At 45.5% G+C, this 20,458-nt stretch overlaps 1 protein-coding gene across 7 annotated transcripts in view; it reads left to right on the top strand.

The window, feature by feature from the left end:
• Nucleotides 1–20,458, top strand: part of MTMR3 (myotubularin related protein 3) — a 2,239,538-nt gene that overhangs the window by 1,476,166 nt on the left and 742,914 nt on the right. The window lies entirely within an intron of this gene.

The following is a 20,458-nucleotide window of genomic DNA, read 5'->3' as shown; positions in this document are numbered from 1 at the left end:
TTTTTGTAGCACCCTCCTTACATTCCACTCCGTCAGTGTTTGACATATATAATGTTGGGGCGATTGTAAGAATGTTTTCATATAATTACACCCGTCATGTTTCTCCGTTTCTCATGCTATATTTCTACCTTCATTGGAAATGTATGCTGTATAATTTACTTCTGTTTATAAATGCAAACCTAAGATCCACAGCATGCACTTAAACAACGTACAAGGAGTAAAATAATTTAATCTTTCAATTCAGTGTTCTTTTCCGTTTGTCTCACCCATTGTGTAATTGGAGATGACGCCGTCAATCTCACAATCCTCAAACTCCAAAACTTGATGATCTGTCCCATAATTGCTTGCCTGCCGGAGACTCTTCATATCTCTTTTGCCACTTCCAGTGTCAGAAGCACTCCATCGAAGATCCACTCAGATAAGTGAATTTTTGTCTACCTTCGGGTTCTTTCAGCCTTTCACCTCTGCCTTTTGAGTTCTCTCATTTTTTTATTTAGGTGTGTTAGTTGGTTGGTCTGTGATCCTGTGAATTATATAAATGGTTAGATCCTGAATAACTTTGTACTTTGCTGTTTGGTGAGCTCCTTTTTATTCAGATTTTGCCTTCCTAAGAAAAAAAAAAAGAAGTATACTACAGTCCAGATGTTCTTCGTGTTTCACTGTTGCAGTTATCACAGTTGGGTTATCCCTGCTGGGGTAGCCCTCGGCCGGCCTGAATACCAAAGACTTAGTATTTCTGCGTCAGTTGCTGACGTTGGAAGACTGACGTCAGGTCATCAGGGGTATAAAGGAAGGCAGCCAACTCCATTATCAGTCTTTCTTGCCGTGGATCCCGAAGCAGAAGCAATTCGCACGAGTGCCAGTCGGCCACTACCTCGTTTCCGAATTGAAGTTGAAGTCTTCAAAATCCTAAGTACCCCATTGGGGATCCTTTTTTCTTACACTAACCGAAGTCAGAAAAAGTTAATAACTGTCTTGCCGGTGGAAAGCAGATACCACAAGGGGCCTTCCATTCCTACTGTGTCACTTGTCTAGGCCCAGACCAAGACGTCCCTCGTTGTCAGTTCTGTGCTTTAACGCCAGAACTATTCATCGTTGGGCCCTTATTGTAGGCAGATATTTCCGTTTACAGTCCTCGAATTCCGATATGGCTTCTGTAAGCCATCCGACAGCAGACCACCTGAAAAAACGTAAAGATAAAGACAGAGACAGACCGCACAGGACTAAACCTTCCGACAATGCTGCCGCCAAGCTGGTAGTCGGTCCTCCGGAATTCAGTGAGACGAAATTCGCAGCCTCTGATGCCCGCTTCAGTTAATTCACAGCCATCTACTGAGACCCTTTCGGAGTCTGGTATGCTGCAGAACTCTTCCTCTTCTAAGGATCCTGCAGTCGTCTCTACCTTGGCTGGGTCCGGAGTCGCTGTGAAGGCACCAGCTTCCGAGGAAGTCCTTCACAACACCGAATCCAGACATAAACTGACGCCTTCTTTCACGGCTTCCGTTCTTTATAAACCGACTGAGTTCCTTAGACCAAGGGTTGAACCACCCCCAAGAAACCCCCTTCCAGCTGTTCTTTGGCGCCTGCTCCCTTGCCTCACTCACAGATGCCTAGAATGGCAGAGGACCTTTATCATGCTGATTAGAGGAAGCCAAGCCACTCCCTCAAAAAGAAAGAGAGATCTGTCTGCAGACGTTTTGTCTGAACAAGAGTCAGATGAATCTGATGCATCTGACTATGAAGACAGACAGCCCCTCTCTACATATGAGAATTCTGATGCAGAGAATCTGTTCCTTCAGCCTCTCCCCCAGAGGATTTTTCCTTTAGGGAAACCCTGCATACTTTTAAGAGAGCATTTCAAATGGGAGAGTCGACTACCCACAGTCTAAAAAGAGACGCGGAGAGATGTTCTTCGTGTTTCACTGTTGCAGTCATCACATTTGGAGTTATTTGCCTGCAGGTAGCCCTCAGCCGGCCTGAATATCAGAGTCTTCGGATTTGTGCATCTGATGCTGTCGCTTCTTCCATGGCATCAGGTCGTCAGGGGTATAAAACATGCAGTCGAAACCATTACATCAGTCTTTCTTGCCGTGTGGTGCCGGTCGGCCGACTCCTGAAATTTTCATTTTCGAGCTTCAGACCTGAAGTCTTAAAAAAGATAAGTGCCCCGTTGGGGATCCTTTTTTTCTTGCTCTAACCGATGTCAGAAAAAAATTAACAATCTTCTTCCCTTAGGGAGCATTTCCGTTGGGAAAGCCAGGACTATTCTCAGTCCAAAAAGAGACTTGGGGAATTTTTAAACCTGCCTCAACACAGGCCACTAGCTATCCCTCCTGTTCTGGAGATTGTAGATGTTTTCTTGGAATCCAGCCTTACCCCAGACACTTTGCCTCCAGCTCCCAGGAAACGTGACAGGTACTGCAGAGTACCTGACTCTCTCAAATTCCTCTTCAAGAATCCTACTGTGGATCCAGCGACAGTTTCCCAAGGACCAGAAGGCATTAAGGCTACTACTGCCAAAAACCATACCCCTTCTGATAGGGACTCAAGAGCTTTAGACAGATAGGGTAAGAAAATATACACTTCGTCTACTTTGGCCATTAGGGCTTTAAATTGCCAGTTCCATATGTTAAAGTATCAGTAGCATATTATGGGACTACTTAAACAGAAAATTATGTTGATTCCTGACTGTGCTGAAAACAAAGATTTACAAGAGTTAATGCATTCTGCTGACCAAGCTGGAAAACATACTTTGCAATGTGGTTTTGATGCTTTAGAAGCATCTTGCAGGGCTTCTGTCACTGGGTCTGTACTTAGAAGGCATGCTTGGCTTAAGGAACAAAACTTTCCAGATCATGTTAAAGCTAAATTACTGGATGCATCCTTAAAACACAAGCGCCTTTTTGGCAACAAAGCAGTAGTAATCCTCAAAAGGAGGAAAAAAGCTAAATCTATGCAAACTGTTTAAGATTTCTTACAAGTACAGCCACCTAGATTCAGAACGCATTGGCCTTCAAAGAACTGGTCCTTTACAGTACCTTTCAGGCCTTCCCAGTCCAAGCCCAGGAGCAGCAGACCACCAAGATTTCAGTCTCAGGCTATGCACAGATCTAAGCAGTGGGGGCTCCCATTTCCAAAGCAGGGAGTAGTAAGCCACCCCACCCCCCCATGGAAAAATGTCACAATGACTTATCCTTAACTCTTCCAAAGCTTGTTCAACTACTTGCTCCCTTAGGAGGAAAACTCACCCTGCATGCAAAAAACTGAGAACTCATTACCCAAGATAAATGGGTTTTAAACATAGTTTCCCTAGGATACAGATTCCACTTCCACTCACTCCCATCCCCAAGTGGATGGCCAGACCCCCCCCCCCAAACCACTGGGTGGAGGCCCAAAAGCAAGTGCTCTTTCTCCTCAGTATCATGGCTATTCAACCTGTCCCAGCAGAACAGAGGGGACAAGGTTTTTATTCAAGACTGTTCCTGGTTTCCAGAAAAGAAAACTCCTGGCATCCTATCCTGGACCTGTCTATTCTCAACACCATTCTGGTGGTTCCAAAATTCAAAATGCTAACTCTTCAACAGCTTCCTATGCTAGCCAAGGATGCCTGGCTGGCAACCCTAGACTTAAAAGAAGCTTACCTGCACATCCCAATAAGGTAATCCTGCTTGAAAATAACTACGATTCAGGGCAGGCTCCATGCACTATCAGTTCTCTGCACTTCCCTTTGGCTTATCTACTGCAGCCAAGGTATTCACAAAGTGCCTAGCTCCAGCCATTACATTTTGCAGGCAGAGAAATATTCAAATTTACCTATGCTTGGATGATTGCCTGATTTAGGCAGAGAGTCAGGACTTGCTATTACAACACCTGGCATTTGTAGGGAGACTTCTAACCTCACTGGGGTACACCATCAACGAGAAGAAATCACACCTCTTACCCTGCCAACAGATTGTATTCCTGGGAGTAGCCTTGAACACAGCTTCCCAGATGGCATTCCTCACTCCAGAAAACAAGTTTACTTGACAACCTACTTCAAACCATTGGCCACAAAACCCCAGCTGTCTGCAAGGAAAATACTGCAAGCCCTGGGGTTCATGGCCTCTTCCATTCTGTTAATTCCATATGCAAGAAGACTGCATATGAGGAAACTTCAGTGGTATCTAAAAAGTCTGTGGTGTTGACATTCTCAGGACCTGGAAACAATGAATGTTCTTCATGTTTCACTGTTGCATTCATTACATTTGGTTTATCTGGCTTCAGCCGGCCTGAATACCAGAGTCTTGTATTCCTGCATCGGATGCTGTCTCTTCTTCCATGATGTCAGGTCGTCAGAGGTATAAAACATGCAGCCAACGCCATTACATCAGTCTCTCTTGCCTCGCAGTGCCCGAAGCAGAAGCAGTTCACAAGTGCTGGTCGGCTGACTTCTGAAATTTTTGTTTTCCAGTTTCAGAACCAAAGTCTTCAAAAAAGCTAAGTACCCCTACCTATGAACCCATTGGGGATCCTTTTTCTTGCTCTTAACCGATGTCAGTAAAAGTTAACAAGTGTCTTACCTGTGGAAAGCAAATACCTCATAAAGATTTTTATTCGTACTGCATTCCTTGCTTAGGCCCAGACCACGACGTCCCTCACTGTCAGTTTTGTGCCTTCTTCAACCCCCGAACTATTCGTCGTCTGTCTATTTTTGTAGTAAATTATTTTGGTACTCTGTATAACTATCCAAAAATGGCTTCGGTAAGCCATCCGACTACCGATATTCTGAAAAAATCATAAGGATAAAGAGAGACAGACCGCATAGGTCCAAAACTGCCAACGACACTTCCGTTAAGCTAGTCGCCAGTTTGCCGGTACTCAGTGAGGTGCTTTGGCAGCCCCTGATGCCCGCTACTTCAGATTCGCAGGCCTATACTGAGACCCATTCGGAGTCCTGTATGCTGCGACATGCTTCTTCGACTATGGAACTTGCAGATGTCTCTACCTTGGATGGGTCCAGAGCCACTGTGCAGGCACCAGCTTTTGAGGGTGTATTCAGATTTGCATTTTAAACTGACGCCATCTTCTTCATCCAGGCCTAAAACTCGACCCACACCTAGAAAACTGATGCCCAAACCGCATGGCCAGGCCCATATGCCTAAAAAACAAATGCTTAGAATGGCTGAAGACCTTATTACTTTAATTAGGGGAAGCCAGCCTTCCCCCTCTAAGAGACCTGGAACTGATTTTCCTTCTGATTCTTCTGATCAGGATTCTGATATTTCTGTTTCTTCTGATTACCAAAGTTTGCCCTTATCTACCTATGAGGATTCTGATGCAGCGGATTCCATTCCCTCTGCTTCCCCTCCAGAAGATATTTCTTTTGGTGAAACCTTACACACTCTTAGGGAGCATTTCCGCTGGTTAAGCCAGGATTACTCTGACTCCAAAAAGAGGCGTAGGGAATTCTTACTCCTTCCTCAATACAGGCCTTTAGCTATCCCTCCTGTTCTAGACATTGTAGATGATACCTTCTTGGAATCCAGCCTGTCCCCAGACACTTTACATCCAGTTCCCAGAAAACCTGACAGGTACTGCAGAGTACCTGACTCTCATAAGTTCCTCTTCAAGAATCCTACTGCGGATCCATAAACCATTTCCCAAGGACCAAAGGGTATTAAGGCTACAGGTGCCAAAAATCCTACCCCTTCTGATAGAGATTCTAGGGCCTTGGGCAGATGGGATAATAAGGTATACACTTCTGCTGCTTTGGCTATTAGGGCTTTAAATTGCCAGTTTCATATGTTAAAGTACCACCAGCATATTATGGGACTACTTAAACAGAAAATTATGTTGATTCCTGACTGTGCTGAACACACAGAATTACAGGATTTAATGCATTAAGTTGGTAAACATACTTTGTAATGTGGTTTTGATTCATTAGAAGCATCTTGCAGGGCTACTGTCACTGGGTCTGTACTTAGAAGGCATGCTTGGCTTAAGGAGCAAAACTTGCCAGATCATGTTAAAGCTAAATTACTGGATGCTCCCTTAAACCAAGACTGCCTGTTTGGCAACAAAGCAGAAGTCGTCCTCAAAAAGATTGAGGAAAAAGCTAAATCTATGCAAACTGTTAAAGATTTCTTGCACATACAGCATCCCAGATTTAGTAGGCATTGGCCTTCAAAGAATTGGTCCTTTCCAGTCTCTTCCAGGCCTTCTCAGTCCAAACCCAGGAACAGCAGACCACCTAGGTTACAGTCTCAGGCTACACACAGTCCTAAGCAGTGGGCGGCTCCCACTTCCAAAACAGGACGTAGTAAGACACCCCCCCTATGGAAAAATGTCACAATGACTTAACCTTAACCCTTCCATGCCCTGCTCAACTGCATGTTCCCTTAGGAGGAAAGTGTGCCCTGAATGCAAAAATCTGGGAACTCATTACCCAGGACAATTGGGTTTTAAATATAGTTTTCCAAGGATACAGATTCCATTTCCACACCCTACCAACCCCAAAGGGTTAGCCAGACTTACCACCAAATCATTGGGCAGAGGCTCAACAACAGTTTCTCTCTCTTCTAAGTGTCAGGGCTGTTCAACCTGTCCCAGCAGAAGAAAGGGAACAAGGTTTTTATTCGAGTTTTCCTGGTACCCAGAAAAGACAGCTCCTGGCATCTTGTCCTGGACCTCTCTATTCTAAACACCTTTTTGGTAATCCCAAAATTCAAAATGTAAACACTTCAACAGCTGCTTCCTATGCTAGGCAAAGATGCCTGGTTAGCAACCTTAGATTTAAAGGACGCTTATCTGCAATTTCCAATAAGGGAATCTTGCAGGAAATACCTATGCTTCAGGGCAGGCTCCATGCACTATCAGTCCTCTGCACTTTCCTTTGGCTTATCTACTGTGCCCAGGGTACCTGACTCTCAGAAGTTCCTTTTTAAAAATCCTACTGCGGATCCCGAGACCATTTCACAGGGACCCAAGGGGATTAAGGCTACTACTGCCAAAAACCCTACCCCCTCTGATAGAGATTCCAGGGCGCCAGATAGATGGGGTAAGAAGGTATACACTTCTGCAACTTTGGCCATTAGGGCCTTAAACTGCCAGTTTCATATGTTAAAGTATCAGCAGCATATTATTGGATTGCTTAAACAGAAAATGAGTGTTTATATCACGTTATCAAAAGGTGAAAATAACGAATGCTATTTCATCGGCCCCAAATCATCTAAACATGAAAATATCGAACATTTAGAACAGCAATTTTTTTCCCATGGAAAAATATTTGCTACTCTGAAACATATACACACAACACAAGTACATCAAACAAACAGCAACCACACACATGCACTTAAATTACTACATCTAACGCTACACTAAACTAAACATACACTACTATATCTACCCACTTACCTTAACCCAAACCCTAACCTAAGGTCCGTCACTGTCACACACTCGCCTAACCCGCGCTCTAACCCTAACTCACTTAACCCGCCCCGAACCTTAAAGTTTGTCACTATCGCACACATGCCTAACCTGCACTCTAACTCACTTAACCCACCCCTAACCCTAACGTACAAACAGTCGCACACTTACCTGAACCCAACCCATAACTTTCCACCACAGCACTAAGAATAGCGAAGCCACAGAAACGGCCAACCGAATTCTTTCCCGAGGAAAGAATTCACTGCTCTGCAGCTTCGCTGACTAGTGTTTGATATCAGAACATTCTAAGTTTTAATACTTCGATGTTCTGATATAGACCCGAAAATTATGTTAATTCCTGATTGTGCTGAAAATAAAGATTTACAGGATTTACTGCATTCAGCTGAACAGGTTGGAAAACATACTTTGCAATGTGGTTTTGATTCACTACAGGCATCTTACAGAGCTGCTGTAACTGGGTTTGTACTTAAAAGGCACGCTTGGCATAAGGAGCAATCCTTGCCAGATCACGTTAAAGCGGTATTACTGGATGCTCCCTTAAACCAGGGCCGCCTGTATGGCAACAAGGCAGAAGAAGTTCTTAAAAAGATGGAGGAAAAAGCTAAATCTAAGCAAACTGTTAAAGATTTTTTACAAGTACAACCTCCAAGGTTTAGTAGGCATTGGTCTTCCGAGAATTGGTCCTTTCCTGCCTCTTCCAGACCTTCTCAGTCCAAACCCAGATCCAGCAGAGCTCCAAGGCTTCAGTCCCAGGGTACGCACAGGACTAAGCAGTGGGGGGCCTCCACTTCCAAATCTGGGAGTAATAAAACTCCCCCCTGTGGTAAACTGTCTCAATGACTTCTTTTGAAAACTTCCAAGCACTTCTCAACTGACTGCCCTTTTGGGAGGAAAGAGTGGTCTTCATGCAAAGAACTGGGAGCTCATTACCCAGGACAAATGGGTTTTAAATAGTGTCTCAGGGATACAAATTTCACTTCCACACTTTACCAGCACCAAGCAGGTGGACAGATCTGTTCCCAAATCAGTGGGCAGAGACGCAAAATCAAGTACTTTCTCTCTTAAGCATGGGGGCTATTCAGTTTGTACCAGAAGAGGAAAATGGGCAAGGTTTCTACTCAAGACTTTTCCTGGTACCCAGAAAAAGCAATTCTTAGCGTCCTATCCTGGATCTGTCTATTCTAAACACCTTTTTGGTGATTCCAAAATTCAAGATGCTGACTCTTTACCAGTTGCTCCCTATGCTAGGCAAAGACGCCTGGTTGGCAACACTAGATTTAAAGGAAGCATACCTGCACATCCCAATCAGGGAATCTTGCAGAAGGTACCTACGCTTCAAAGCAGGCTACACGCACTGTCAGTTCTCTGCACTGCTCTTTGGCGTATGTACTGCGCCCAGGGTATTCACGAAGTGCCTAGCTCCAGTCATTGCATTTTGCAAGCAAAGAAATATTCAAATATACCCATACATGGATGATTGTCTAATTCAGGCAGAAAGCCAGGACATACTTTTGAATGATCTGGCCTTTGTACAAAGGGTGCTAACTTGTCTGGGGTACACCATAAACGAGAAGAAAGCACACCTGCTACCCTGTCAACAAATTATGTTCCTGGGAGCAAGCTTGAATATAACTTCCCAGATGGCTTTCCTCACGCCAGAGAAACAAATTCATTTGACAACCTACTTCAAACTAGTGGCCACAAAAACCCTGCTTATCTGCAAGGCAAATACTACAAGCCTTTGGATTTCATGGCCTCCTGCATTCTTCTAATTCCACATGCAAGACTGCATACGAGGAAACTACAGTGGTAACTAAAAAGCCTATTGTGTCAACATTCTCAGGACCTAGAAGCAATGATTCCTATCATACCTTGCCTATGCCTAGAGTTCCTTTGGTGGGCAGGGGCCTGCTGCCAAAACAAGGGACTACCATTCACACTACCCCTTGCCGCCCAAACCCTAACAACAGACGTGGGGGCTCACCTGGCAGGAAAGTGCATTCAGGGCAAATGGGACCCAAGTCAAATGCACCTGCATATCAATCAAAAAAGAAATGTTAGCTTCACAGAATGCTCTGACTGCTTTCAAGGACCACATTCTTCCAGGACAATTAATGGTAAAGACGGACAACACCACTATTATGTGGTACATAAACAAGCAGGGGGGGGTACTCATTCTTACCCCCTCTCCAGACTAGCCATGGCATTATGGAACACAGCCCTGAGCTACCAAGTGCATCTACAAGCTCAATTCCTGCCTGGAAAACTAAATACACTAGCAGACGAACTAGGCAGAAACCTCATGAACCCACACGAGTGGAAACTGGAACCAAGGATTTTAAACATTTTGACAAGCAAATGGGGGAGCCCAGATATAGACCTGTTTACCTCCCCCCAGAACTATCAGTTGGACAACTTTTGCACAAGGACTCCCAACAAACAAGCTTGGAAAGTGGATGCTCTGTCCTTCAGCTGGAAAAACCTATCAGTTTATGCCTTTCCTCCTCTGCCTCTGCTCTCCAAAGTGCTACTAAAGATCAAACAAGACAAACGAAGGACGATTTTGATTGCACCAGACTGGCCACGCCAAAACTGGTACCCCCTCTTGCACAGTGTGTCACTTTTGGCCCCATGGCACCTGCCTCAGACTCCTACCCTATTGTCTCAGCAGGAGAACCAGATTCTGCACCCTCAGCTTCAAACACTGAACCTAGCAGCCTGGCTAATTACCTAATCTCTCCTTTACCATCCCTCAGTAAACCAGTGATGGATATCATTTTAGAGGCAAGGAGGCCTAGTACTAGAAAATCTTATGCTGAAAAATGGAAAAGATTCTGTGCCTGGAACCAATCTCAAGGGATTAGCACAGCAGTGCCCAGTTTACCTCAGATTTTACAATACTTAACTGAGATGCTTCACAAGCGCCTGTCTTTCTCCTCCATCAAAATTCAAGCCTCAGCCATTTCAGCTCATTATAACACAGAACCTCCTCTCTTCTCTCATCCACTGCTCAAGCAGTTCCTCAGAGGGGCCAAATATTTACGACCACCCAGGAGAGCTCCAACTCCAGCCTGGGATCTTAACTTTGTATTGGTGAAACTCACTCTTCCTCCTTTCAAGCCAGCTGCTACTGTAGACTTAAAATTCCTTTCTTGGAAAACCGCTTTCCTTTTAGCAATTACTTCAGCAAGAAGGGTATCTGAATTACAGGCCCTTATGGCAGTGGAGCCTTTCATCATCATTCATGCGGACAGGGTGTCCCTCAGAACCAATCCCTACTTCATGCCCAAGGTGGTATCCAGTGTGGCCGTTAATCAGTCCATTCATTTGCCAACCTTCTTTCCTAGTCCACAGAACAAAGGGGAACGGATACTGCACTCCTTAGTTGTGCACAGACAACTTAGATTCTACTTGGACAGGACTAAACCTCAAAGGAAATCTGAAAAACTGCTGGTGGCATTTGCTGCAGGGGCAGAGGGGAAGGCTGTTTCAAAACAAACCATTTCAAAATGGATAGGCCACTGCATTCATTTCTGCTACAAGCACCATGAAAAACCCTATCCCATAGGGGATCAGACGCCACTCAACCAGGGCTGCATCTAACTGTACAGCCTTTCTCAGAGGCGTCCCTACCAGGGACATCCTAGAAGCTGCTACCTGGAGTTCTGTACATACTTCCACCAAGCATTACCATCTGCCAATTTTCTCTAAATCCAGAGCTGTCTTTGCCACTGCAGTCTTGCAGGGCCTTATAGCTGGTCCTAATGCTATCTAAATTCCTCCTCCCATCCTTAGCTTTGGGAATCTACCCAAATGTGATGACTGCAACAGTGAAACATGAAGAACATAGTACAGTTGTGTATGCTTACCATAAATGTAGATGTTCGAGTGTATTCACTGTTGCAGTCCTGGTTACCCTCCCTCCAGCCCCCTTACTTCTTTTGGCTATACCTCTACACTCCTTTACTATGCTCAAAGCTTTTTGGTGTATTTGCTTTTTTGTTGGAGGTATAACCTTGTATATTTACAGATGGGGGGCACCTGACATCTGGGGCAAGAAAAACTGATTTAATGGTGTCAGCTGTATGTTTTATACCTATGACGACCTGATGTCACGGAAGAAGTGGCAGCAACCGACGCAGGACCCAAGACTTTGTTAATCAAGCGGACTGAGGGCTGCTGCAAGCAGATAACCCCAAATGTCATGACTGCAACAATGAATACACTAAAACATCTACATTATGGTAAGCGTACACAACTGTACTTTCTCTGCACTGCCCTTTGGCTTATCTACTGCACCCAGGGTATTCACAAAGTGCCTAACTCCAGTCATTGCATTTTGAAGGCAAAGAAATATTCAAATATGCCCATACCTGGACGATTGTCTAATTCAGGCAGAAAGCCAGGACATACTATTAAATCATCTGGCATTTGTAAAGAAATTGCTAACTTATCTGGGGTGCACCATAAATGAAAATAAATCACATCTTGTACCCTGCTAACAAATTGTATTCCTGGGAACAAGGTTGAATACAACTTCCCGGATGGCCTACCTCACGCCGGAGAGACAAGTTCATTTGACAGCCTACTTCAAACTACTAGCCACAAAAACCCAGCTATCTACAAGGAAAATACTGCAAGCCCTGGGGTTCATGGCCTCTTGCATTCTACTAATTTCATATGCAAGACTGCATATGAGGAAACTACAATGGTATCTAAAAAGCCTATGGTGTCAACATTCTCAGGACCTAGAAGAGTTCCTTTGGTGGGCAGAGGCCTGCCACCAAAACAAGGGACTGCCATTCACTCTACCCTCCTGCCGCCCAAACCCTAACAGACTCATCAGGCTATGCATGTGGGGCTCACTTGACAGGGAAGTGCATTCAGGGCAAATGGAACCCATGTCAAATGCACCTGCATATCAATCAAAAAGAAATGTTAGCTGTACAGAATGCTGTGACAGCCTTCAAGGATCACAGTCTTCCAGGACAATTATTGGTAAAGACGGACAACAACACTGCAGGGTGGGAACCCACTCATACCCTCTCTGCAGACTAGCCTTGGCTCTGTGGAACACAGCCTTGAGCTACCATGTGCACCTACCGGCTCAATTCCTGCCAGGAAAGCTAAATACACTGGCAGACAACCGAAGCAGAAATCTCATGGACCCCCCACAAGTGGAAACTGGAAGCAAAGATATTCAGCATGTTGAGAAACAAATGGGGGAACCCAGCGATAGACCTGTTTGCCTCCCCTCAGAACTAACAATTGGATAAATTCTACACAAGGACTCCCCGCAAACAAGCTTGGAAAGTGGATGCCCTGTCCTTCACCTGGAAAAAACTATAAATTTATGCCTTTTCCCCCTCTGCTTCTCCTCTCTAAAGTGCTACTAAAGATCAAACAGGACAAACCAAGGCCAATACTGATTGCACCAGACTGGCCACGCCAACACTGGTACCCCCTTTTGCGCAGTGTCTCACTGCTAGCACCATGGCACCTGCCTCAGACCCCTGCCGCGCTGTCCCAGCAGGAGGGCCAGATTCTGCACCCACAGCTTCAAACCCTGAACCTTGCAGCTTGGCTAATTACCTGATCTCTCCGTTACCATCCCTCAGTAAGCAAGTGATGGATGTCATTCTGGAGGCAAGGAGGCCTAGTACTAGAAAATCCTATGCTGATAAGTGGAAAAGATTCTGTTCTTGGAGCCAAACTTGGGGGATGGGCACAGCAGTGCCCAATTTACCGCATATTCTTCAATACTTAACTGAGATGCTTCACAAGGGCCTTTCCTTTTCTTCCATTAAAATTAATGCCTCTGCCATTTCAGCACATTACAATACAGAGCCACCCCTCTTTTCTCATCCACTGCTGAAGCAATTCCTCAGAGTGGCCAAAAACATAAAACCACCCAGGAGAACCCCCACTCTAGCCTGGGACCTTAACTTTGTATTGGAAAAGCTCACTCTACCTCCCATTGAGCCAGCTGCAAATGCAGATTTGGAATTCCTTTCTTGGAAAGCAGCCTTCCTTCTAGCCATCACTTCAGCAAGAAGGGTGTCTGAATTACAGGCCTTCATGGCAGTGGAGCCTTTCATCATCTTTCATACGGACAGGGTGTCCCTCAGGACCAATCCTTCCTTTATGCCCAAGGTGGTATCCATTGTGGCCCTTAATCAGTCCATTCATTTGCCAATCTTCTTTCCTAATCCACAGAACAAAGGGGAACAAATACTGCACTCATTGGATGTACACAGACAACTTAGATTTTACTTGGACAGGACTAAGCCTCTCAGAATATCTGAACAGCTGCTGGTTGCATTTGCTGCAGGGGCAGAGGGGAAGGCCATTTCAAAGCAAACCATTTTAAGTGGATAGGCCATTGCATTAATTTCTGCTATAAGCACCATGTAAAACCTACCCCACAGGGGATAAGACCACATTCCACTAAGGCTGCATCTACCTCTACAGCCTTTCTCAGAGGTGTCCTACCAGGGACATCCTAGAAATTGCTACCTGGAGTTCTGTACATACTGTCACCAAGCATTACCACTTGCCAATTTTTTCTAAATCCAGAGCTGGCTTTGCCACTGCGGTCTTGCAGGTCCTTATAGCTGGTCCTAATGCTATCTAATTGCCTCCTCCCATCCTTAGCTTTGGGAATCTACCCAAATATGATGTCTGCAACAGTGAAACACGAAGAACATAGTACAGTTGTGTACACTTACCATAAATGTAGATGTTCTTGTGTATTCACTGTTGCAGTCCTGGATGTTCGTGTTTCACTGTTATAGTTATTACATTTGGGTAATCTGCTGGCAGGTTGCCCTCAGTCAGCATGGTTAACAAAGTCTTTGATCCTGCGTCAGATGCTGTCCCTTCAACAGACCAAGAGTCCGACGACTCAAAGGTTTCCAGTTATGAAGGAATGACCTTATCTGCTTATGAGGATTCAGATGCAGAGGAATCCATTCCTTCTGCCTCTCCTCCAGAGGATTTTTCTTTTGGTGAAACCTTACATGCTTTAAGAGAGCATTTCCATTGGGAATGCCAAGACTATCCTCAGTCCAAAAAGAGACTCAGAGAATTTCTAGACTTTCCACAACATAGGCCTTTAGCAATACCCCCAGTCCTGGAACTTGTTGTTGATGTCTTTATGGAACCCAGTCTTACTCCTGATACTCTACCCCCTGCTCCTAGGAAACCAGACAGGTACTATAGAGTACCTGACTCTCATAAATTCCTTTTCAGAAATCCTACTGCTGACCCAGAGATCATTTCCCTGGGCCTAAAGGTATCAAAGCAACTACAGCTAAGAATCCCATCCCTTCAGACAGGGATTCCAGAACTTTGGACAGATGGGGTAAGAAAGTATATACTTCTGCAACTCTCGCCATTAGGGCTTTGAATTGTCAGTTTCACATGCTGAAGTATCCGCAACATATTATAGAACTTATTAAGCAAAAAGTAGCTACCTTTTCAGATTATGCAGAAAAAAGAATTACAGGAACTTGTGCATTCTGCCAGTCAAGTCAGCAAGCATACGTTGCAGTGTGGCTTTGACACACTGGAAGCATCTTGCAGGGCAGCAGTCACTGATTCTGTACTGAGAAAATATGCTTGGCTTAAGGAGCAGACCTTGCCAGACCATGTCAAATCAAATCAAAGTTATTAGACACCCTTTTGAACAAAGGCAATCGTTTTGACACCAAAGCAGAAGAGGTTCTTAAAAAGATGGAAGAAAAAGCTAAATCTATGCAGACAGTTAAAGAATTCTTACAAGTGCAGCCTCCTAGATTCAGTAGGCATTGCCCTTCGAAACACTGATCTTTTCCTGCCCTCTCCAGGCCACCTCAATCTAGACCCAGGGGAATCAGACCACCCAGACTACAGTCTCAGGGTATGCAGAGATCTAAGCAATGGAGTGTCCCCACCCCCAAAGCAGGGAGTGCTAAGCCACCTTCCTACGGTAAGAATTCACAACGTCTCTCCTCCACTCCCCACCTCTGCCCAGCCTCTTGCACCCCTAGGAGGAAAACTTGCCCTTCATGCAAAAAACTGGATGTCCATCACCAAAGACCGATGGAGCCTCAACATTTTATCCCAGGGGTACAAATTCTACTTCCACTCTCTGCCAACCCCAAAAGGGTTCCCAGATCTTCCTCGAAACCAGTGGGCAGAGGCACAAAATAAACTCCTATCCCTGCTCTCTAGGAGGAACAGATGGGTCAAGGATTCTATTCCAGACTCTTCCTGGTACCCAGAAAAGAGGGCTCTTGCCGCTCAATCCTGGATCTGTCAATCCTCAACACCTTCCTGTTGGTACCAAAATTCAGAATGCTCACCCTGTAACAACTTCTACCTATGCTAGCCAAGGATGCCTGGTTAGTCACCCTGTTGCTGCACCTGACATTTGTAAAGAACCTTCTCACATCCTTGGGGTGCACCAGGAACGAAAAGAAATCAAAACTAGTGCCCAGTCAAAAGATTGTATTCCTGGGAGCAAGCTTGGACCCAGCATCCTAGATGGCATTCCTCACTTCAGAAAAACAAGCCTTTCTGACAGGCTACTTCTCTCAATTGACCACCAGAACCCAGCTGTCCGCAAGGAAAATCCTGCAGGCCCTACGTTCATGGCCTCATGCATACTACTAATTCCATATGCCAGACTGCATATGGGGAAACTTCAATGGTATGTGAAAAGTCTTTGGTGCCAACATTCTCAGGAACTGGAAACCATCATTCCTATCATACCCTGTCTAAGGACAGAGTTTTTCTGGTGGGCAGCAGCATGGAACCCCACAACAAGGGACTGCCTTTTACTCAACCCCACACTGCCCAGACCCTAACCACAGACGCATCAGACTATGCCTGGGTAGCACACATGGATGGCAAATGCATCCAGGGCCACTGGAGCCCAAGTCAGATTCATCTGCACATCAACCAAAAAGAGATGCTAGCTGTACTGCATGCCCTGACCGCTTTCAGATCTCTACTCTCTAGGACAATACCACAGTTATGTGGTACATCAACAAGGAGGGGGGACCCCACTGTTACCCACTCTGCAGGTTAGCCATGGCCTTATGGAGTACAGCCTTGGACATGCAAGTACATCTGCAAGCTCAATTCCTGCCAGGCAAACAAAACTCACTGGCAGATGACTTAAGCAGAAATCTCCTGGACCCACATGAGTGGCAATTAGAGCCCAGCACCTTCAACCTTCTGATTCAGAAATGGGAGACCCCAGAAGTGGATCTCTTTGCCTCCCCCAGCAACCATCAGCTCAGCAAATTCTGCACCAGGAACCCTCACAGCAAAGTCTGGAAAGTGGATGCCCTATCCTTTCAGTGGGTGAATCTCATCTTTGCCTTTCCTCCTCTGCCCCTTCTCCCAAGAGTATTACTCAAAATAAGACAGGATAGACAAAGGACAATCCTGACTGCCCCGGACTGGCCATGCCAGCACTGGTACCCACTCCTGCGCAGCCTGACACCAGTGCCACCTTGGCACCTACAACAGAACCTAACCCTGCTCTCTCAGCAGGAGAGAGAGATTTTGCATCCACAATTGCATACCCTAAATCTTGCAGCGTGGCTTATTCCTTGAATTCTCCCCCAGCATTCCTAAGCAAGCAGGTACTGGATGTCATTCTTGAAGCAAGAAGACCTAGTACAAGGTAATCCTATGCTGATAAGTGGAAATGGTTCTACTCCTGGACTCAAGCCAAGGAGAGAACATAACTCTGCCCTCCCTGCCTCTAATCCTGGACTACTTAGCAGATCTACTCCACAAAGGCCTGTTTTTCTCATCCAGTAAGATACATGCCTCAGCCATTTCGGCTCATTACAACACTGAGCCACCTATCTTCTCGCACCCTGTTATCAAACAGTTCCTCAGAGGGGCAGACAACTTAAGGGACCTTAACTTTGTACTGGAAAAAGCTGACACTTCCCCTCTTTGAACATGGAGCGTCAGCAGAGTTAAAATTTCTCTCTTGGAAAACAGCCTTGCTTCTGGCCATCACTTTAGCTAGAAGAGTGTCTGAGCTACAAGCACTTATGGCCGTGGAACCCTTCATTATTTTCCATGCTGACAGGGTTTCCCTCAGGACTAACCCTTCCTTTATGCCTAAAGTGGTGTCTAGTGTGGCTCTCAACCAATCTATCCATTTGCCAACCTTCTTCCCAAATCCTCAAAACAAAGGGGAAAGGATCCTGTACTCTTTGAACGTGCACAGACAGCTTAGATTCTACCTTGATAGGGCTAAGCCTTTCAGAAAATCTGACCAGGTACTAGTCAGCTTTGCAACAGGGGCAGAGGGCAAAGCCATTTCAAAATAAACAATCTCCAAATGGATAGCACACTGCATCCATTTCTGTTACAAGCACTGTGGGAAACCAACCCCTCTAGAGGTCAGAACACATTCCACTAGGGCATCATCTACCTCTACAGCATTTCTTAGGGGAGTCCCTACCAGGGACATCTTGGAAGCTGCTACCTGGAGTTCTGTACACACCTTCTTCACCAAGCATTACCACCTGCCCATTTTTTCCAAATCCAGGGCAGGTTTTGCAACAGCAGTCCTGCAAGGCATTCTAGACAGCCCTAACTCTTCTTGACTGCCTCCACCCTTCCTCAGCTTTGGGAATCTACCCAAGTGTGATGACTGCAACAATGAAACATGAAAAACATAGTATAGTTGTGTACACTTATCATAAATGTAGATGTTCGAGTGTATTCACTGTTGCAGTCCTGGTTTCCCTCCCTCCAGCCCCCTTGTCTGTCTCTCTCTCCTCTCTATGTCTATTACTCACCCCTTTCAGGGGTATTGGTATTTACTTTTTACTGGTGGTGTTTTTCCCCACCATAACTTAGCTCCCTATTGGGGGGGGGGGGGCTGCTGACATTTGGGGCAAGAAAAACTGATGTAATGGCATCGGCTGCCTGTTTTTATACCCCTAACAACCTGACGTCAGTCCTGAAGCGACAGCAGCCGATGCAGAAATACTAAGTCTCTGTTATTTGGGCCAATTGAGGGCTACCTGCAGGGAGAATAACCCAAGTGTGATGACTGCAGCAGTGAATACACTCAAACTTCTACAGTTATGGTAAGTGTACACAGCTGTACTTTCTCTTCAGTGGCCTTTACCCTTCGGTTGCTGAATTAACTTATCTCATTTCACTCGTTTTCAGAGGGATCTACAGCTAGGAGATACCCTACAAGGTGCTGCAGCCCAGGGAGTATCTGACATGGTAAACTCTCAGCTTGCAACCTTAACTTCCATTACTAACTCCTCCATGTGCCTCATTTCTTGTGCGGCTGATGGAGCGAGTAGGGCAGCAGGCACAGGAATATCTTTGAGACGACATTCCTGGATGCGTCTTTGTGAGTTTGCTGAACCATTTGTCTTCTTTTATTGACGCCCCTTTTGATGGCTCGTCCTTGTTCGGGCCAAACGTGAAAGAGACTCTCACCAGGAGCGAGCAGGGCAGTAAGACTCTGCCATAGGAATACATTTTTCCACCCCTACTAGCCCTTATCCCAAAGGTCAGAAAGGCGGGAAAATGTGGTTCCGAAAATCAAAAAAAGCCTTGCTGGACACTCGTGGTGAATTTTCCCCTAGGGGCAGAAGGGGAAATAACGGAACACTCCGTTTTTGTGGCAGAGGGGGTCCGCAGAACCAGAGTGACAGAGATGCATTCTGGGGTCGACCCTTCCAGCGCTCCTGAAAGGAGGCCTGCCTGTCCACCTCTGGAGGCAGTCTGTGGAAGATTATCACTGTACCCAAAAGCCTGGTTAGACTTGACTCAAGACAAATGGGGTACAGTCCATCATATCCAGGGGATACAGCATTCCTTTCTTTCGTCAACCCCTTCCATCGAAGTCTATCCCAGACATACCACCCAGTCAAAGGGATCAGGCAACCCTAGAAATTCACAGGTTGCTAGAAAAAAAGTCATCAAGAAGTCTCTGTAGACCAGATTGAATCCAGAATTTACTCAAGGTTCTTTTTAGTTCCAAAAAAGATAGGAGACTAATTTTGGATCTCAGCAGACTAAACAAGTCGGTAAAGAAAACGAAGTTTCGGATGGTAACACTACAGTCTATACTCCCCTTTTTGGGACAAGACATCTGGATGTGCTCCATAGATCTTCAGGATGCGTTACTACCATATCAAGATGGACAGGTGATCCAGAAGATATTTACGCTTCCGGTTAGGAACCAGTCATTACCAATTCAGAGCTCTGCCCTTTGGTCTCACTACAGCCCCCAGAGCGTTTACCAAATGCATGGCAGTAGTTACAGCTCACCTGAGGCATCTAGGATTCCAGGCGTTTCCATACTTAGACGACTGGCCTCTGACTGCCGCCACCGAGCATCTACTAACCGGGACAAGAGACGCCACCATTCATCTCTGCTCAGAACTGGGCATTACTATAAATATAGAAAAATTTGCCTTGTTGCCATCACAGCATATTACCTTTATAGGGGCAGACTTAAACACAAAAGATGTTGTGGCAAAACTGCCTCACGAAAGAGTTCAAACTCTAAGCCATCAAGCGTCATTGCTCAGGAAAAACAAAGTGCAAGCAAAATTTGTCTTCAAGGTTCTCGGTTCAATGGCAGCTGCAATAATGCTAGTTCCACTGGCACATTTACACATGAGAATATTACAGTGGCTACTTTTCGCTCAGTGGTCCATGCAGGAGTTGCCCATGTCACACAAGATTCTCATTACGAACGCCTGCAAGAGGGACCTGCAGTGGTGGCCTCAGTCTACTTAGATAACGCTAGGCAGACCATTTGTTCTCCCCCAACTTGTAGCTACAGTGACCATGGACGCTTCACAGATGGAGGGGCATTATCTGGGACAGACTGTCCAAGGGATTTGGCAAGAATACGAGTACCATTTGCACATCAGTGTCCTAGAGAGGAGGGCGGTGCTTCTGGCATTGCAAGCATTCCAGAACTCTCTTCCAATAGGTACTGTTGCAGTACAAACAGACAATATGTCCGTGGTGTGGTACATCA

Source organism: Protopterus annectens, chromosome 4.part0, assembly GCF_019279795.1.
Source record: "Protopterus annectens isolate FY-2018-M chromosome 4.part0, PAN1.0, whole genome shotgun sequence".
NCBI lineage: Eukaryota > Metazoa > Chordata > Ceratodontiformes > Protopteridae > Protopterus > Protopterus annectens.
The sequence above is the reverse complement of the archived record's forward strand: the minus strand, read 5'-3'. Positions and strand labels throughout refer to the sequence as shown.